Source organism: Microcebus murinus, chromosome 28 (assembly GCF_040939455.1).
Source record: "Microcebus murinus isolate Inina chromosome 28, M.murinus_Inina_mat1.0, whole genome shotgun sequence".
Classification (NCBI taxonomy): domain Eukaryota; kingdom Metazoa; phylum Chordata; class Mammalia; order Primates; family Cheirogaleidae; genus Microcebus; species Microcebus murinus.
The window spans coordinates 17380894-17398057 of record NC_134131.1 but is presented as its reverse complement, the minus strand read 5'-3'; the positions used below and the strand labels follow the sequence as shown (position 1 = coordinate 17398057).

At 63.9% G+C, this 17164-nt stretch overlaps 5 pseudogenes; all 5 read left to right on the top strand.

Annotated features, from left to right (window-relative positions):
• Nucleotides 1-1385: 1385 nt before the first annotated feature.
• On the top strand, nucleotides 1386-1504 carry LOC142865444 (uncharacterized; annotated as a pseudogene).
• A 3482-nt stretch (nucleotides 1505-4986) lies between these two features.
• LOC142865443 (uncharacterized) lies at nucleotides 4987-5105 on the top strand (annotated as a pseudogene).
• Nucleotides 5106-8570: 3465 nt separating this feature from the next.
• On the top strand, nucleotides 8571-8689 carry LOC142865400 (uncharacterized; annotated as a pseudogene).
• A 3479-nt stretch (nucleotides 8690-12168) lies between these two features.
• On the top strand, nucleotides 12169-12287 carry LOC142865441 (uncharacterized; annotated as a pseudogene).
• Nucleotides 12288-15770: 3483 nt separating this feature from the next.
• Nucleotides 15771-15889, top strand: LOC142865440 (uncharacterized; annotated as a pseudogene).
• Nucleotides 15890-17164: the final 1275 nt, after the last annotated feature.

Here is a 17164-nt window from a genome sequence, read left to right as displayed (position 1 = left end):
TCTCTAAGGTCTGGCCCCTGGATGGAGGGGCACCAGGAGTAGAGGAGCAGGAAGGGGAAGGGGGTGGCCATGCGAGGGGACACTTTGAGGCCAAGTCCCAGCTTCAGCCTGATCCTCCTGGGAACCCCGCTCTGAGACAAGGAGCCGGGCTTCGCATTCCCACAGCAGCCAGTCGTGGGCTGAGGACACCTGGGGCGTTGGGAACTCCCTGGCTTCTCCTTGGTTTAACATCTAGAGCTGCTTGCGAATCGGGCCGCCACACACACCCGAGCGCAGGTGTCTTCCGCACAGACTGCGGTCCTCGCTCTTCTGAACCTCGCTAGCTCGCCACCCACCCACCCATGGGTGAACCTGGTCAGGGTACTTTCTCTCGGGGGCAGACTCTTTTCCGGGCGGGCTACCGGTGTCTCTGTTTGCTCGTTTCTTTCTTCCATTTCGGGAAAGGCTTCCTTGCTGGGTGTGGAAATCTCCTATGCCTTCCCTCGCCTATTCTGTCAGCTTTAAAATTCTCTTTCAGTTGCCACCCTCACAGATGGATTAGGAAACTCTTTCCGGTGCACTCATTAGTGAAATGACCTCAAGGAAGCTGGAATCCAATATCTAATGGCCGATTTTTAGCGAGTCCACACGCCAGGGTGGTTGGGGTCCAATGCAGCCCCGGCCAGGCCCAGGCCCCTTGGACTGGGCCACAGGAGGACACAGAGGAGGGTCCCGGCCCCCACGAAGCGGTGCCGGCAGTTCTCCACGGGCTTGGGCGTTTTCCAGAGGTAGGAGATGGAGGGGACTGATTTCTTCAGCGCCCCACAAACCACGCCACCCCACCCCACCCATGGGACACATCCCCAGAGAGAGACGCCCCATACACTGGCTGTGCCCCAGCCCTGGCCCGGGGGAATAGGCGGCAGCCCACCCACAGGGCGAGGGGGGGCGCAGCTGAAAGGGGTTGTGGGGGAGGGCGGCCCCTGGCTGGGGTCAAAGGGCGAGCGCCCCGCGCGAGCGCGCGTGCGCAGTCAGCGTCAGCGGCGGCGACGCGCCGGGGGTGGGCAGCGGGTAGGTGAAGGAGGCCGGGCGAGGAGACGAGGGGGGCTGGGAGGGCTCCACCTTGGCGAGTCCAGCCGTGGAGGCGCATCTTGTGTGAGTGAGTGTGAGTGTGTGTGTGTGTGTGTATAGAGAGACAGCCCCCCGCCCCGCCCCGCCCATCACCCCCGTCCCTGGGAGCCCGCGGGACCCGGCCGGCGAACTCAACAGGCCCGGCCCGGCGCGGGGCCTGGGGCGGGAGGCGGCGGCGGCGGCGGCGGCGGCGGCGGCGGCGGCGGCGGCGGCGGCGGGGGGAAAGCGCAGAGAGGCTCGGCTTCTTGAGTGGGGCAGGGGCGGCCTCCGCCGCCGTCTAGGGCCACACCACCCTGAACGCCCCCGATCTCGTCTGGTCTCGGAAGCTAAGCAGGGTGGGGCCCGGTTAGGACTTGGATGGGAGACCGCCTGGGAATACCGGGTGCCTCAGGCTGCTTCTTTTTTTTTTTTTTTTTTTTGCCTCTTGTTCTGTCCCCTTTCTGGGAGCGCGGCGGCGGCCCGGTGTGGGGGTGACCCCAACCCTCAGCGCCCGCCGCGGTGCCTGGCGCCCCAGCCCGCACCGTGGGGCCTCCTCTTGTCCCAAGCCGAGACACCGCCGCCACGCGGCAGCATGCGTGGCATCTGGACTGTCAGGTCTCAGACCAAAGGTCTGCTCTGTGGGAACCGACACGCTGGAGGAAACCTTGAGAGTCTGAGAGGGGAGGGAGTTCCAGAAGAAGGCCAGGATGTCATTTTGAGGGAGTATGTGACCAGAACTCGTCCCGTTGCTTTTGGGGGTTCTATGGGCTCCACGCAGGAATCTTTGGTGGTGGCACCTGATGTTGGGGGATCCGGAGTCACACCCAGACCTGCTCCACAGGCCTCCTTTTACTTTTCTCTTCGGATTCATTATTTTTAAAAAGTGTCTCTTACCTCTATTATTGCATTTTCTTTCCTCTCTCTTTTCAAGCAGATGATGGGAGTACAAGTATTCAGGTGACATGTATTGCCCGTGCCCCCCTCCCCCCTGTGTTCTCATTCATATACCTCTCATGTTGTTCCAGCGTATTGTGGGGGTACCAGTGTTAAGGTCGGGTACGTTGCCCTCTCCAAGCCTCCCCCCTGGGGTCAGAGCTTCAAGTGCGCCCATCCCCCAGTCGGTGCGCACCCACCCCATGCCTAATGGATGTGGATGCCCCTCCCCTCCCCCCACCCGCCCGACACCCACCCGATGAAGGTGATTCCTCTCCGTCCACTTAGGTGTCCATCCGTTCGTTCCAATTTGCTGGTGAGCGCGCTCACGTGGTGCTCGTGTGTCCATTCTTGGGATACTTGGCTTACTGGAACGGGTTCCAGCTCTGGCCAGGAGAACACGAGAGGTGCCCTCTCACCGCTGCTCCTCACAGCCGAATGGCACTCCGTGGTGTCCACGCGCCACATTTTATTCATGCACTCCTGGATGGATGGGCACTCGGGTCGCTTCCACGTCTTTGCGATTGTGAATTGTGCCCTAACTGTAACCCTAACCCTTACCCAGCCCGTCTCCTCTGCCCCTGCCTGACGCACTCCTCCCCGGCCAGGCCCGTCACTGTCCTGGGCCCCCGCCTGACCGGCTCCTCCCCGCCCGGCCTGTCACCGTCCTCTGCCCCTGCCTGACATGCTCCTTCCCGCCCGGCCTCTCACCGTCCTCGGCCCCTGCCTGACCGGCTCCTCCGTCGCCTGGGCCTTCCAAGGGCTTGGTGTGGACGCTGCTTCCAGGAAGCCCTCCAGAAACCCGGCAGCAGGGTGGCCGCAGCAGTCTCCAGCAGCCGTCCCTAAGTCGAGTGCGGGGGACGTGCCCCCGCTGTGCCGCGGGGGCCCAGCCTGGTGTCTTCCCTGAGGCCCTGCGGCTGCAGGCTGCTGCCGCTCCCCGCAAGGGGAGAGCCAAGGGGAGAGCCGCGGAGGTGGGGACCGCCTCCTGATGGGGACGTACGTACACGCAGCTCTCCAAGGCGGATCCCGGGGCTCTCTGTCCTGCCCGAAGGCCCAGCGGGCCTGCGGGTCCTTAGAGTGGCAAAAACATCCGAAAGCTGAGACTGAGGGTCCGGTGGGTGTCTGCACTTTTGTGCTGGGCACCCCAGGGAGGCCCGGGGGCTGGCTGGACAACGTGGTCTGCTGGGCGGGGGGCTTGGAGGAGCAACTGATGCCCTTTGCACCTTGGGTAGCAAGAGTCTGAGGTGTCTCTGAGCCCTGTGCCATGTCCGGGGGGGGGAGGTGCGGGGGGGGGAGGAGGAGGAGGAGGAGGTGGGAAGGGCCGGGGCCTGCAGTCCTGTTCCCGGGGTGGCACGGCAAGTGGCTTCTTCCACAGGCTGCTTGGCCTGGGCTCCCTGCACCTGGGCCTTTGGGGGACTGGCCCTGTGCTTGCCAACACTTCCTGCAGGGACCCAGAGCTGGGAGGTGGCATCTCTCAGCCCTGGGTCGGGCAGAGCCCCAGCGGGCCATGCCCACAACCTCTCTCAGCACCGGTCCCCCAGAAGGCTCCTTTGGGACCAGGATTCTCTTGCGGTGACTCTCTAAGGTCTGGCCCCTGGATGGAGGGGCACCAGGAGTAGAGGAGCAGGAAGGGGAAGGGGGTGGCCATGCGAGGGGACACTTTGAGGCCAAGTCCCAGCTTCAGCCTGATCCTCCTGGGAACCCCGCTCTGAGACTGGAGCCGGGCTTCGCATTCCCACAGCAGCCAGTCGTGGGCTGAGGACACCTGGGGCGTTGGGAACTCCCTGGCTTCTCCTTGGTTTAACATCTAGAGCTGCTTGCGAATCGGGCCGCCACACACACCCGAGCGCAGGTGTCTTCCGCACAGACTGCGGTCCTCGCTCTTCTGAACCTCGCTAGCTCGCCACCCACCCACCCATGGGTGAACCTGGTCAGGGTACTTTCTCTCGGGGGCAGACTCTTTTCCGGGCGGGCTACCGGTGTCTCTGTTTGCTCGTTTCTTTCTTCCATTTCGGGAAAGGCTTCCTTGCTGGGTGTGGAAATCTCCTATGCCTTCCCTCGCCTATTCTGTCAGCTTTAAAATTCTCTTTCAGTTGCCACCCTCACAGATGGATTAGGAAACTCTTTCCGGTGCACTCATTAGTGAAATGACCTCAAGGAAGCTGGAATCCAATATCTAATGGCCGATTTTTAGCGAGTCCACACGCCAGGGTGGTTGGGGTCCAATGCAGCCCCGGCCAGGCCCAGGCCCCTTGGACTGGGCCACAGGAGGACACAGAGGAGGGTCCCGGCCCCCACGAAGCGGTGCCGGCAGTTCTCCACGGGCTTGGGCGTTTTCCAGAGGTAGGAGATGGAGGGGACTGATTTCTTCAGCGCCCCACAAACCACGCCACCCCACCCCACCCATGGGACACATCCCCAGAGAGAGACGCCCCATACACTGGCTGTGCCCCAGCCCTGGCCCGGGGGAATAGGCGGCAGCCCACCCACAGGGCGAGGGGGGGCGCAGCTGAAAGGGGTTGTGGGGGAGGGCGGCCCCTGGCTGGGGTCAAAGGGCGAGCGCCCCGCGCGAGCGCGCGTGCGCAGTCAGCGTCAGCGGCGGCGACGCGCCGGGGGTGGGCAGCGGGTAGGTGAAGGAGGCCGGGCGAGGAGACGAGGGGGGCTGGGAGGGCTCCACCTTGGCGAGTCCAGCCGTGGAGGCGCATCTTGTGTGAGTGAGTGTGAGTGTGTGTGTGTGTGTGTATAGAGAGACAGCCCCCCGCCCCGCCCCGCCCATCACCCCCGTCCCTGGGAGCCCGCGGGACCCGGCCGGCGAACTCAACAGGCCCGGCCCGGCGCGGGGCCTGGGGCGGGAGGCGGCGGCGGCGGCGGCGGCGGCGGCGGCGGCGGCGGCGGCGGCGGCGGCGGGGGGAAAGCGCAGAGAGGCTCGGCTTCTTGAGTGGGGCAGGGGCGGCCTCCGCCGCCGTCTAGGGCCACACCACCCTGAACGCCCCCGATCTCGTCTGGTCTCGGAAGCTAAGCAGGGTGGGGCCCGGTTAGGACTTGGATGGGAGACCGCCTGGGAATACCGGGTGCCTCAGGCTGCTTCTTTTTTTTTTTTTTTTTTTTGCCTCTTGTTCTGTCCCCTTTCTGGGAGCGCGGCGGCGGCCCGGTGTGGGGGTGACCCCAACCCTCAGCGCCCGCCGCGGTGCCTGGCGCCCCAGCCCGCACCGTGGGGCCTCCTCTTGTCCCAAGCCGAGACACCGCCGCCACGCGGCAGCATGCGTGGCATCTGGACTGTCAGGTCTCAGACCAAAGGTCTGCTCTGTGGGAACCGACACGCTGGAGGAAACCTTGAGAGTCTGAGAGGGGAGGGAGTTCCAGAAGAAGGCCAGGATGTCATTTTGAGGGAGTATGTGACCAGAACTCGTCCCGTTGCTTTTGGGGGTTCTATGGGCTCCACGCAGGAATCTTTGGTGGTGGCACCTGATGTTGGGGGATCCGGAGTCACACCCAGACCTGCTCCACAGGCCTCCTTTTACTTTTCTCTTCGGATTCATTATTTTTAAAAAGTGTCTCTTACCTCTATTATTGCATTTTCTTTCCTCTCTCTTTTCAAGCAGATGATGGGAGTACAAGTATTCAGGTGACATGTATTGCCCGTGCCCCCCTCCCCCCTGTGTTCTCATTCATATACCTCTCATGTTGTTCCAGCGTATTGTGGGGGTACCAGTGTTAAGGTCGGGTACGTTGCCCTCTCCAAGCCTCCCCCCTGGGGTCAGAGCTTCAAGTGCGCCCATCCCCCAGTCGGTGCGCACCCACCCCATGCCTAATGGATGTGGATGCCCCTCCCCTCCCCCCACCCGCCCGACACCCACCCGATGAAGGTGATTCCTCTCCGTCCACTTAGGTGTCCATCCGTTCGTTCCAATTTGCTGGTGAGCGCGCTCACGTGGTGCTCGTGTGTCCATTCTTGGGATACTTGGCTTACTGGAACGGGTTCCAGCTCTGGCCAGGAGAACACGAGAGGTGCCCTCTCACCGCTGCTCCTCACAGCCGAATGGCACTCCGTGGTGTCCACGCGCCACATTTTATTCATGCACTCCTGGATGGATGGGCACTCGGGTCGCTTCCACGTCTTTGCGATTGTGAATTGTGCCCTAACTGTAACCCTAACCCTTACCCAGCCCGTCTCCTCTGCCCCTGCCTGACGCACTCCTCCCCGGCCAGGCCCGTCACTGTCCTGGGCCCCCGCCTGACCGGCTCCTCCCCGCCCGGCCTGTCACCGTCCTCTGCCCCTGCCTGACATGCTCCTTCCCGCCCGGCCTCTCACCGTCCTCGGCCCCTGCCTGACCGGCTCCTCCGTCGCCTGGGCCTTCCAAGGGCTTGGTGTGGACGCTGCTTCCAGGAAGCCCTCCAGAAACCCGGCAGCAGGGTGGCCGCAGCAGTCTCCAGCAGCCGTCCCTAAGTCGAGTGCGGGGGACGTGCCCCCGCTGTGCCGCGGGGGCCCAGCCTGGTGTCTTCCCTGAGGCCCTGCGGCTGCAGGCTGCTGCCGCTCCCCGCAAGGGGAGAGCCAAGGGGAGAGCCGCGGAGGTGGGGACCGCCTCCTGATGGGGACGTACGTACACGCAGCTCTCCAAGGCGGATCCCGGGGCTCTCTGTCCTGCCCGAAGGCCCAGCGGGCCTGCGGGTCCTTAGAGTGGCAAAAACATCCGAAAGCTGAGACTGAGGGTCCGGTGGGTGTCTGCACTTTTGTGCTGGGCACCCCAGGGAGGCCCGGGGGCTGGCTGGACAACGTGGTCTGCTGGGCGGGGGGCTTGGAGGAGCAACTGATGCCCTTTGCACCTTGGGTAGCAAGAGTCTGAGGTGTCTCTGAGCCCTGTGCCATGTCCGGGGGGGGGGAGGTGCGGGGGGGGGAGGAGGAGGAGGAGGAGGTGGGAAGGGCCGGGGCCTGCAGTCCTGTTCCCGGGGTGGCACGGCAAGTGGCTTCTTCCACAGGCTGCTTGGCCTGGGCTCCCTGCACCTGGGCCTTTGGGGGACTGGCCCTGTGCTTGCCAACACTTCCTGCAGGGACCCAGAGCTGGGAGGTGGCATCTCTCAGCCCTGGGTCGGGCAGAGCCCCAGCGGGCCATGCCCACAACCTCTCTCAGCACCGGTCCCCCAGAAGGCTCCTTTGGGACCAGGATTCTCTTGCGGTGACTCTCTAAGGTCTGGCCCCTGGATGGAGGGGCACCAGGAGTAGAGGAGCAGGAAGGGGAAGGGGGTGGCCATGCGAGGGGACACTTTGAGGCCAAGTCCCAGCTTCAGCCTGATCCTCCTGGGAACCCCGCTCTGAGACTGGAGCCGGGCTTCGCATTCCCACAGCAGCCAGTCGTGGGCTGAGGACACCTGGGGCGTTGGGAACTCCCTGGCTTCTCCTTGGTTTAACATCTAGAGCTGCTTGCGAATCGGGCCGCCACACACACCCGAGCGCAGGTGTCTTCCGCACAGACTGCGGTCCTCGCTCTTCTGAACCTCGCTAGCTCGCCACCCACCCACCCATGGGTGAACCTGGTCAGGGTACTTTCTCTCGGGGGCAGACTCTTTTCCGGGCGGGCTACCGGTGTCTCTGTTTGCTCGTTTCTTTCTTCCATTTCGGGAAAGGCTTCCTTGCTGGGTGTGGAAATCTCCTATGCCTTCCCTCGCCTATTCTGTCAGCTTTAAAATTCTCTTTCAGTTGCCACCCTCACAGATGGATTAGGAAACTCTTTCCGGTGCACTCATTAGTGAAATGACCTCAAGGAAGCTGGAATCCAATATCTAATGGCCGATTTTTAGCGAGTCCACACGCCAGGGTGGTTGGGGTCCAATGCAGCCCCGGCCAGGCCCAGGCCCCTTGGACTGGGCCACAGGAGGACACAGAGGAGGGTCCCGGCCCCCACGAAGCGGTGCCGGCAGTTCTCCACGGGCTTGGGCGTTTTCCAGAGGTAGGAGATGGAGGGGACTGATTTCTTCAGCGCCCCACAAACCACGCCACCCCACCCCACCCATGGGACACATCCCCAGAGAGAGACGCCCCATACACTGGCTGTGCCCCAGCCCTGGCCCGGGGGAATAGGCGGCAGCCCACCCACAGGGCGAGGGGGGGCGCAGCTGAAAGGGGTTGTGGGGGAGGGCGGCCCCTGGCTGGGGTCAAAGGGCGAGCGCCCCGCGCGAGCGCGCGTGCGCAGTCAGCGTCAGCGGCGGCGACGCGCCGGGGGTGGGCAGCGGGTAGGTGAAGGAGGCCGGGCGAGGAGACGAGGGGGGCTGGGAGGGCTCCACCTTGGCGAGTCCAGCCGTGGAGGCGCATCTTGTGTGAGTGAGTGTGAGTGTGTGTGTGTGTGTGTATAGAGAGACAGCCCCCCGCCCCGCCCCGCCCATCACCCCCGTCCCTGGGAGCCCGCGGGACCCGGCCGGCGAACTCAACAGGCCCGGCCCGGCGCGGGGCCTGGGGCGGGAGGCGGCGGCGGCGGCGGCGGCGGCGGCGGCGGCGGGGGGAAAGCGCAGAGAGGCTCGGCTTCTTGAGTGGGGCAGGGGCGGCCTCCGCCGCCGTCTAGGGCCACACCACCCTGAACGCCCCCGATCTCGTCTGGTCTCGGAAGCTAAGCAGGGTGGGGCCTGGTTAGGACTTGGATGGGAGACCGCCTGGGAATACCGGGTGCCTCAGGCTGCTTCTTTTTTTTTTTTTTTTTTTTTGCCTCTTGTTCTGTCCCCTTTCTGGGAGCGCGGCGGCGGCCCGGTGTGGGGGTGACCCCAACCCTCAGCGCCCGCCGCGGTGCCTGGCGCCCCAGCCCGCACCGTGGGGCCTCCTCTTGTCCCAAGCCGAGACACCGCCGCCACGCGGCAGCATGCGTGGCATCTGGACTGTCAGGTCTCAGACCAAAGGTCTGCTCTGTGGGAACCGACACGCTGGAGGAAACCTTGAGAGTCTGAGAGGGGAGGGAGTTCCAGAAGAAGGCCAGGATGTCATTTTGAGGGAGTATGTGACCAGAACTCGTCCCGTTGCTTTTGGGGGTTCTATGGGCTCCACGCAGGAATCTTTGGTGGTGGCACCTGATGTTGGGGGATCCGGAGTCACACCCAGACCTGCTCCACAGGCCTCCTTTTACTTTTCTCTTCGGATTCATTATTTTTAAAAAGTGTCTCTTACCTCTATTATTGCATTTTCTTTCCTCTCTCTTTTCAAGCAGATGATGGGAGTACAAGTATTCAGGTGACATGTATTGCCCGTGCCCCCCTCCCCCCTGTGTTCTCATTCATATACCTCTCATGTTGTTCCAGCGTATTGTGGGGGTACCAGTGTTAAGGTCGGGTACGTTGCCCTCTCCAAGCCTCCCCCCTGGGGTCAGAGCTTCAAGTGCGCCCATCCCCCAGTCGGTGCGCACCCACCCCATGCCTAATGGATGTGGATGCCCCTCCCCTCCCCCCACCCGCCCGACACCCACCCGATGAAGGTGATTCCTCTCCGTCCACTTAGGTGTCCATCCGTTCGTTCCAATTTGCTGGTGAGCGCGCTCACGTGGTGCTCGTGTGTCCATTCTTGGGATACTTGGCTTACTGGAACGGGTTCCAGCTCTGGCCAGGAGAACACGAGAGGTGCCCTCTCACCGCTGCTCCTCACAGCCGAATGGCACTCCGTGGTGTCCACGCGCCACATTTTATTCATGCACTCCTGGATGGATGGGCACTCGGGTCGCTTCCACGTCTTTGCGATTGTGAATTGTGCCCTAACTGTAACCCTAACCCTTACCCAGCCCGTCTCCTCTGCCCCTGCCTGACGCACTCCTCCCCGGCCAGGCCCGTCACTGTCCTGGGCCCCCGCCTGACCGGCTCCTCCCCGCCCGGCCTGTCACCGTCCTCTGCCCCTGCCTGACATGCTCCTTCCCGCCCGGCCTCTCACCGTCCTCGGCCCCTGCCTGACCGGCTCCTCCGTCGCCTGGGCCTTCCAAGGGCTTGGTGTGGACGCTGCTTCCAGGAAGCCCTCCAGAAACCCGGCAGCAGGGTGGCCGCAGCAGTCTCCAGCAGCCGTCCCTAAGTCGAGTGCGGGGGACGTGCCCCCGCTGTGCCGCGGGGGCCCAGCCTGGTGTCTTCCCTGAGGCCCTGCGGCTGCAGGCTGCTGCCGCTCCCCGCAAGGGGAGAGCCAAGGGGAGAGCCGCGGAGGTGGGGACCGCCTCCTGATGGGGACGTACGTACACGCAGCTCTCCAAGGCGGATCCCGGGGCTCTCTGTCCTGCCCGAAGGCCCAGCGGGCCTGCGGGTCCTTAGAGTGGCAAAAACATCCGAAAGCTGAGACTGAGGGTCCGGTGGGTGTCTGCACTTTTGTGCTGGGCACCCCAGGGAGGCCCGGGGGCTGGCTGGACAACGTGGTCTGCTGGGCGGGGGGCTTGGAGGAGCAACTGATGCCCTTTGCACCTTGGGTAGCAAGAGTCTGAGGTGTCTCTGAGCCCTGTGCCATGTCCGGGGGGGGGGAGGTGCGGGGGGGGGAGGAGGAGGAGGAGGAGGTGGGAAGGGCCGGGGCCTGCAGTCCTGTTCCCGGGGTGGCACGGCAAGTGGCTTCTTCCACAGGCTGCTTGGCCTGGGCTCCCTGCACCTGGGCCTTTGGGGGACTGGCCCTGTGCTTGCCAACACTTCCTGCAGGGACCCAGAGCTGGGAGGTGGCATCTCTCAGCCCTGGGTCGGGCAGAGCCCCAGCGGGCCATGCCCACAACCTCTCTCAGCACCGGTCCCCCAGAAGGCTCCTTGGGGACCAGGATTCTCTTGCGGTGACTCTCTAAGGTCTGGCCCCTGGATGGAGGGGCACCAGGAGTAGAGGAGCAGGAAGGGGAAGGGGGTGGCCATGCGAGGGGACACTTTGAGGCCAAGTCCCAGCTTCAGCCTGATCCTCCTGGGAACCCCGCTCTGAGACAAGGAGCCGGGCTTCGCATTCCCACAGCAGCCAGTCGTGGGCTGAGGACACCTGGGGCGTTGGGAACTCCCTGGCTTCTCCTTGGTTTAACATCTAGAGCTGCTTGCGAATCGGGCCGCCACACACACCCGAGCGCAGGTGTCTTCCGCACAGACTGCGGTCCTCGCTCTTCTGAACCTCGCTAGCTCGCCACCCACCCACCCATGGGTGAACCTGGTCAGGGTACTTTCTCTCGGGGGCAGACTCTTTTCCGGGCGGGCTACCGGTGTCTCTGTTTGCTCGTTTCTTTCTTCCATTTCGGGAAAGGCTTCCTTGCTGGGTGTGGAAATCTCCTATGCCTTCCCTCGCCTATTCTGTCAGCTTTAAAATTCTCTTTCAGTTGCCACCCTCACAGATGGATTAGGAAACTCTTTCCGGTGCACTCATTAGTGAAATGACCTCAAGGAAGCTGGAATCCAATATCTAATGGCCGATTTTTAGCGAGTCCACACGCCAGGGTGGTTGGGGTCCAATGCAGCCCCGGCCAGGCCCAGGCCCCTTGGACTGGGCCACAGGAGGACACAGAGGAGGGTCCCGGCCCCCACGAAGCGGTGCCGGCAGTTCTCCACGGGCTTGGGCGTTTTCCAGAGGTAGGAGATGGAGGGGACTGATTTCTTCAGCGCCCCACAAACCACGCCACCCCACCCCACCCATGGGACACATCCCCAGAGAGAGACGCCCCATACACTGGCTGTGCCCCAGCCCTGGCCCGGGGGAATAGGCGGCAGCCCACCCACAGGGCGAGGGGGGGCGCAGCTGAAAGGGGTTGTGGGGGAGGGCGGCCCCTGGCTGGGGTCAAAGGGCGAGCGCCCCGCGCGAGCGCGCGTGCGCAGTCAGCGTCAGCGGCGGCGACGCGCCGGGGGTGGGCAGCGGGTAGGTGAAGGAGGCCGGGCGAGGAGACGAGGGGGGCTGGGAGGGCTCCACCTTGGCGAGTCCAGCCGTGGAGGCGCATCTTGTGTGAGTGAGTGTGAGTGTGTGTGTGTGTGTGTATAGAGAGACAGCCCCCCGCCCCGCCCCGCCCATCACCCCCGTCCCTGGGAGCCCGCGGGACCCGGCCGGCGAACTCAACAGGCCCGGCCCGGCGCGGGGCCTGGGGCGGGAGGCGGCGGCGGCGGCGGCGGCGGCGGCGGCGGCGGCGGCGGCGGCGGGGGGAAAGCGCAGAGAGGCTCGGCTTCTTGAGTGGGGCAGGGGCGGCCTCCGCCGCCGTCTAGGGCCACACCACCCTGAACGCCCCCGATCTCGTCTGGTCTCGGAAGCTAAGCAGGGTGGGGCCCGGTTAGGACTTGGATGGGAGACCGCCTGGGAATACCGGGTGCCTCAGGCTGCTTCTTTTTTTTTTTTTTTTTTTTTGCCTCTTGTTCTGTCCCCTTTCTGGGAGCGCGGCGGCGGCCCGGTGTGGGGGTGACCCCAACCCTCAGCGCCCGCCGCGGTGCCTGGCGCCCCAGCCCGCACCGTGGGGCCTCCTCTTGTCCCAAGCCGAGACACCGCCGCCACGCGGCAGCATGCGTGGCATCTGGACTGTCAGGTCTCAGACCAAAGGTCTGCTCTGTGGGAACCGACACGCTGGAGGAAACCTTGAGAGTCTGAGAGGGGAGGGAGTTCCAGAAGAAGGCCAGGATGTCATTTTGAGGGAGTATGTGACCAGAACTCGTCCCGTTGCTTTTGGGGGTTCTATGGGCTCCACGCAGGAATCTTTGGTGGTGGCACCTGATGTTGGGGGATCCGGAGTCACACCCAGACCTGCTCCACAGGCCTCCTTTTACTTTTCTCTTCGGATTCATTATTTTTAAAAAGTGTCTCTTACCTCTATTATTGCATTTTCTTTCCTCTCTCTTTTCAAGCAGATGATGGGAGTACAAGTATTCAGGTGACATGTATTGCCCGTGCCCCCCTCCCCCCTGTGTTCTCATTCATATACCTCTCATGTTGTTCCAGCGTATTGTGGGGGTACCAGTGTTAAGGTCGGGTACGTTGCCCTCTCCAAGCCTCCCCCCTGGGGTCAGAGCTTCAAGTGCGCCCATCCCCCAGTCGGTGCGCACCCACCCCATTCCTAATGGATGTGGATGCCCATCCCCTCCCCCCACCCGCCCGACACCCACCCGATGAAGGTGATTCCTCTCCGTCCACTTAGGTGTCCATCCGTTCGTTCCAATTTGCTGGTGAGCGCGCTCACGTGGTGCTCGTGTGTCCATTCTTGGGATACTTGGCTTACTGGAACAGGTTCCAGCTCTGGCCAGGAGAACACGAGAGGTGCCCTCTCACCGCTGCTCCTCACAGCCGAATGGCACTCCGTGGTGTCCACGCGCCACATTTTATTCATGCACTCCTGGATGGATGGGCACTCGGGTCGCTTCCACGTCTTTGCGATTGTGAATTGTGCCCTAACTGTAACCCTAACCCTTACCCAGCCCGTCTCCTCTGCCCCTGCCTGACGCACTCCTCCCCGGCCAGGCCCGTCACTGTCCTGGGCCCCCGCCTGACCGGCTCCTCCCCGCCCGGCCTGTCACCGTCCTCTGCCCCTGCCTGACATGCTCCTTCCCGCCCGGCCTCTCACCGTCCTCGGCCCCTGCCTGACCGGCTCCTCCGTCGCCTGGGCCTTCCAAGGGCTTGGTGTGGACGCTGCTTCCAGGAAGCCCTCCAGAAACCCGGCAGCAGGGTGGCCGCAGCAGTCTCCAGCAGCCGTCCCTAAGTCGAGTGCGGGGGACGTGCCCCCGCTGTGCCGCGGGGGCCCAGCCTGGTGTCTTCCCTGAGGCCCTGCGGCTGCAGGCTGCTGCCGCTCCCCGCAAGGGGAGAGCCAAGGGGAGAGCCGCGGAGGTGGGGACCGCCTCCTGATGGGGACGTACGTACACGCAGCTCTCCAAGGCGGATCCCGGGGCTCTCTGTCCTGCCCGAAGGCCCAGCGGGCCTGCGGGTCCTTAGAGTGGCAAAAACATCCGAAAGCTGAGACTGAGGGTCCGGTGGGTGTCTGCACTTTTGTGCTGGGCACCCCAGGGAGGCCCGGGGGCTGGCTGGACAACGTGGTCTGCTGGGCGGGGGGCTTGGAGGAGCAACTGATGCCCTTTGCACCTTGGGTAGCAAGAGTCTGAGGTGTCTCTGAGCCCTGTGCCATGTCCGGGGGGGGGAGGTGCGGGGGGGGGAGGAGGAGGAGGAGGAGGTGGGAAGGGCCGGGGCCTGCAGTCCTGTTCCCGGGGTGGCACGGCAAGTGGCTTCTTCCACAGGCTGCTTGGCCTGGGCTCCCTGCACCTGGGCCTTTGGGGGACTGGCCCTGTGCTTGCCAACACTTCCTGCAGGGACCCAGAGCTGGGAGGTGGCATCTCTCAGCCCTGGGTCGGGCAGAGCCCCAGCGGGCCATGCCCACAACCTCTCTCAGCACCGGTCCCCCAGAAGGCTCCTTTGGGACCAGGATTCTCTTGCGGTGACTCTCTAAGGTCTGGCCCCTGGATGGAGGGGCACCAGGAGTAGAGGAGCAGGAAGGGGAAGGGGGTGGCCATGCGAGGGGACACTTTGAGGCCAAGTCCCAGCTTCAGCCTGATCCTCCTGGGAACCCCGCTCTGAGACTGGAGCCGGGCTTCGCATTCCCACAGCAGCCAGTCGTGGGCTGAGGACACCTGGGGCGTTGGGAACTCCCTGGCTTCTCCTTGGTTTAACATCTAGAGCTGCTTGCGAATCGGGCCGCCACACACACCCGAGCGCAGGTGTCTTCCGCACAGACTGCGGTCCTCGCTCTTCTGAACCTCGCTAGCTCGCCACCCACCCACCCATGGGTGAACCTGGTCAGGGTACTTTCTCTCGGGGGCAGACTCTTTTCCGGGCGGGCTACCGGTGTCTCTGTTTGCTCGTTTCTTTCTTCCATTTCGGGAAAGGCTTCCTTGCTGGGTGTGGAAATCTCCTATGCCTTCCCTCGCCTATTCTGTCAGCTTTAAAATTCTCTTTCAGTTGCCACCCTCACAGATGGATTAGGAAACTCTTTCCGGTGCACTCATTAGTGAAATGACCTCAAGGAAGCTGGAATCCAATATCTAATGGCCGATTTTTAGCGAGTCCACACGCCAGGGTGGTTGGGGTCCAATGCAGCCCCGGCCAGGCCCAGGCCCCTTGGACTGGGCCACAGGAGGACACAGAGGAGGGTCCCGGCCCCCACGAAGCGGTGCCGGCAGTTCTCCACGGGCTTGGGCGTTTTCCAGAGGTAGGAGATGGAGGGGACTGATTTCTTCAGCGCCCCACAAACCACGCCACCCCACCCCACCCATGGGACACATCCCCAGAGAGAGACGCCCCATACACTGGCTGTGCCCCAGCCCTGGCCCGGGGGAATAGGCGGCAGCCCACCCACAGGGCGAGGGGGGGCGCAGCTGAAAGGGGTTGTGGGGGAGGGCGGCCCCTGGCTGGGGTCAAAGGGCGAGCGCCCCGCGCGAGCGCGCGTGCGCAGTCAGCGTCAGCGGCGGCGACGCGCCGGGGGTGGGCAGCGGGTAGGTGAAGGAGGCCGGGCGAGGAGACGAGGGGGGCTGGGAGGGCTCCACCTTGGCGAGTCCAGCCGTGGAGGCGCATCTTGTGTGAGTGAGTGTGAGTGTGTGTGTGTGTGTGTATAGAGAGACAGCCCCCCGCCCCGCCCCGCCCATCACCCCCGTCCCTGGGAGCCCGCGGGACCCGGCCGGCGAACTCAACAGGCCCGGCCCGGCGCGGGGCCTGGGGCGGGAGGCGGCGGCGGCGGCGGCGGCGGCGGCGGCGGCGGCGGCGGCGGCGGCGGCGGGGGGAAAGCGCAGAGAGGCTCGGCTTCTTGAGTGGGGCAGGGGCGGCCTCCGCCGCCGTCTAGGGCCACACCACCCTGAACGCCCCCGATCTCGTCTGGTCTCGGAAGCTAAGCAGGGTGGGGCCCGGTTAGGACTTGGATGGGAGACCGCCTGGGAATACCGGGTGCCTCAGGCTGCTTCTTTTTTTTTTTTTTTTTTTTGCCTCTTGTTCTGTCCCCTTTCTGGGAGCGCGGCGGCGGCCCGGTGTGGGGGTGACCCCAACCCTCAGCGCCCGCCGCGGTGCCTGGCGCCCCAGCCCGCACCGTGGGGCCTCCTCTTGTCCCAAGCCGAGACACCGCCGCCACGCGGCAGCATGCGTGGCATCTGGACTGTCAGGTCTCAGACCAAAGGTCTGCTCTGTGGGAACCGACACGCTGGAGGAAACCTTGAGAGTCTGAGAGGGGAGGGAGTTCCAGAAGAAGGCCAGGATGTCATTTTGAGGGAGTATGTGACCAGAACTCGTCCCGTTGCTTTTGGGGGTTCTATGGGCTCCACGCAGGAATCTTTGGTGGTGGCACCTGATGTTGGGGGATCCGGAGTCACACCCAGACCTGCTCCACAGGCCTCCTTTTACTTTTCTCTTCGGATTCATTATTTTTAAAAAGTGTCTCTTACCTCTATTATTGCATTTTCTTTCCTCTCTCTTTTCAAGCAGATGATGGGAGTACAAGTATTCAGGTGACATGTATTGCCCGTGCCCCCCTCCCCCCTGTGTTCTCATTCATATACCTCTCATGTTGTTCCAGCGTATTGTGGGGGTACCAGTGTTAAGGTCGGGTACGTTGCCCTCTCCAAGCCTCCCCCCTGGGGTCAGAGCTTCAAGTGCGCCCATCCCCCAGTCGGTGCGCACCCACCCCATGCCTAATGGATGTGGATGCCCCTCCCCTCCCCCCACCCGCCCGACACCCACCCGATGAAGGTGATTCCTCTCCGTCCACTTAGGTGTCCATCCGTTCGTTCCAATTTGCTGGTGAGCGCGCTCACGTGGTGCTCGTGTGTCCATTCTTGGGATACTTGGCTTACTGGAACGGGTTCCAGCTCTGGCCAGGAGAACACGAGAGGTGCCCTCTCACCGCTGCTCCTCACAGCCGAATGGCACTCCGTGGTGTCCACGCGCCACATTTTATTCATGCACTCCTGGATGGATGGGCACTCGGGTCGCTTCCACGTCTTTGCGATTGTGAATTGTGCCCTAACTGTAACCCTAACCCTTACCCAGCCCGTCTCCTCTGCCCCTGCCTGACGCACTCCTCCCCGGCCAGGCCCGTCACTGTCCTGGGCCCCCGCCTGACCGGCTCCTCCCCGCCCGGCCTGTCACCGTCCTCTGCCCCTGCCTGACATGCTCCTTCCCGCCCGGCCTCTCACCGTCCTCGGCCCCTGCCTGACCGGCTCCTCCGTCGCCTGGGCCTTC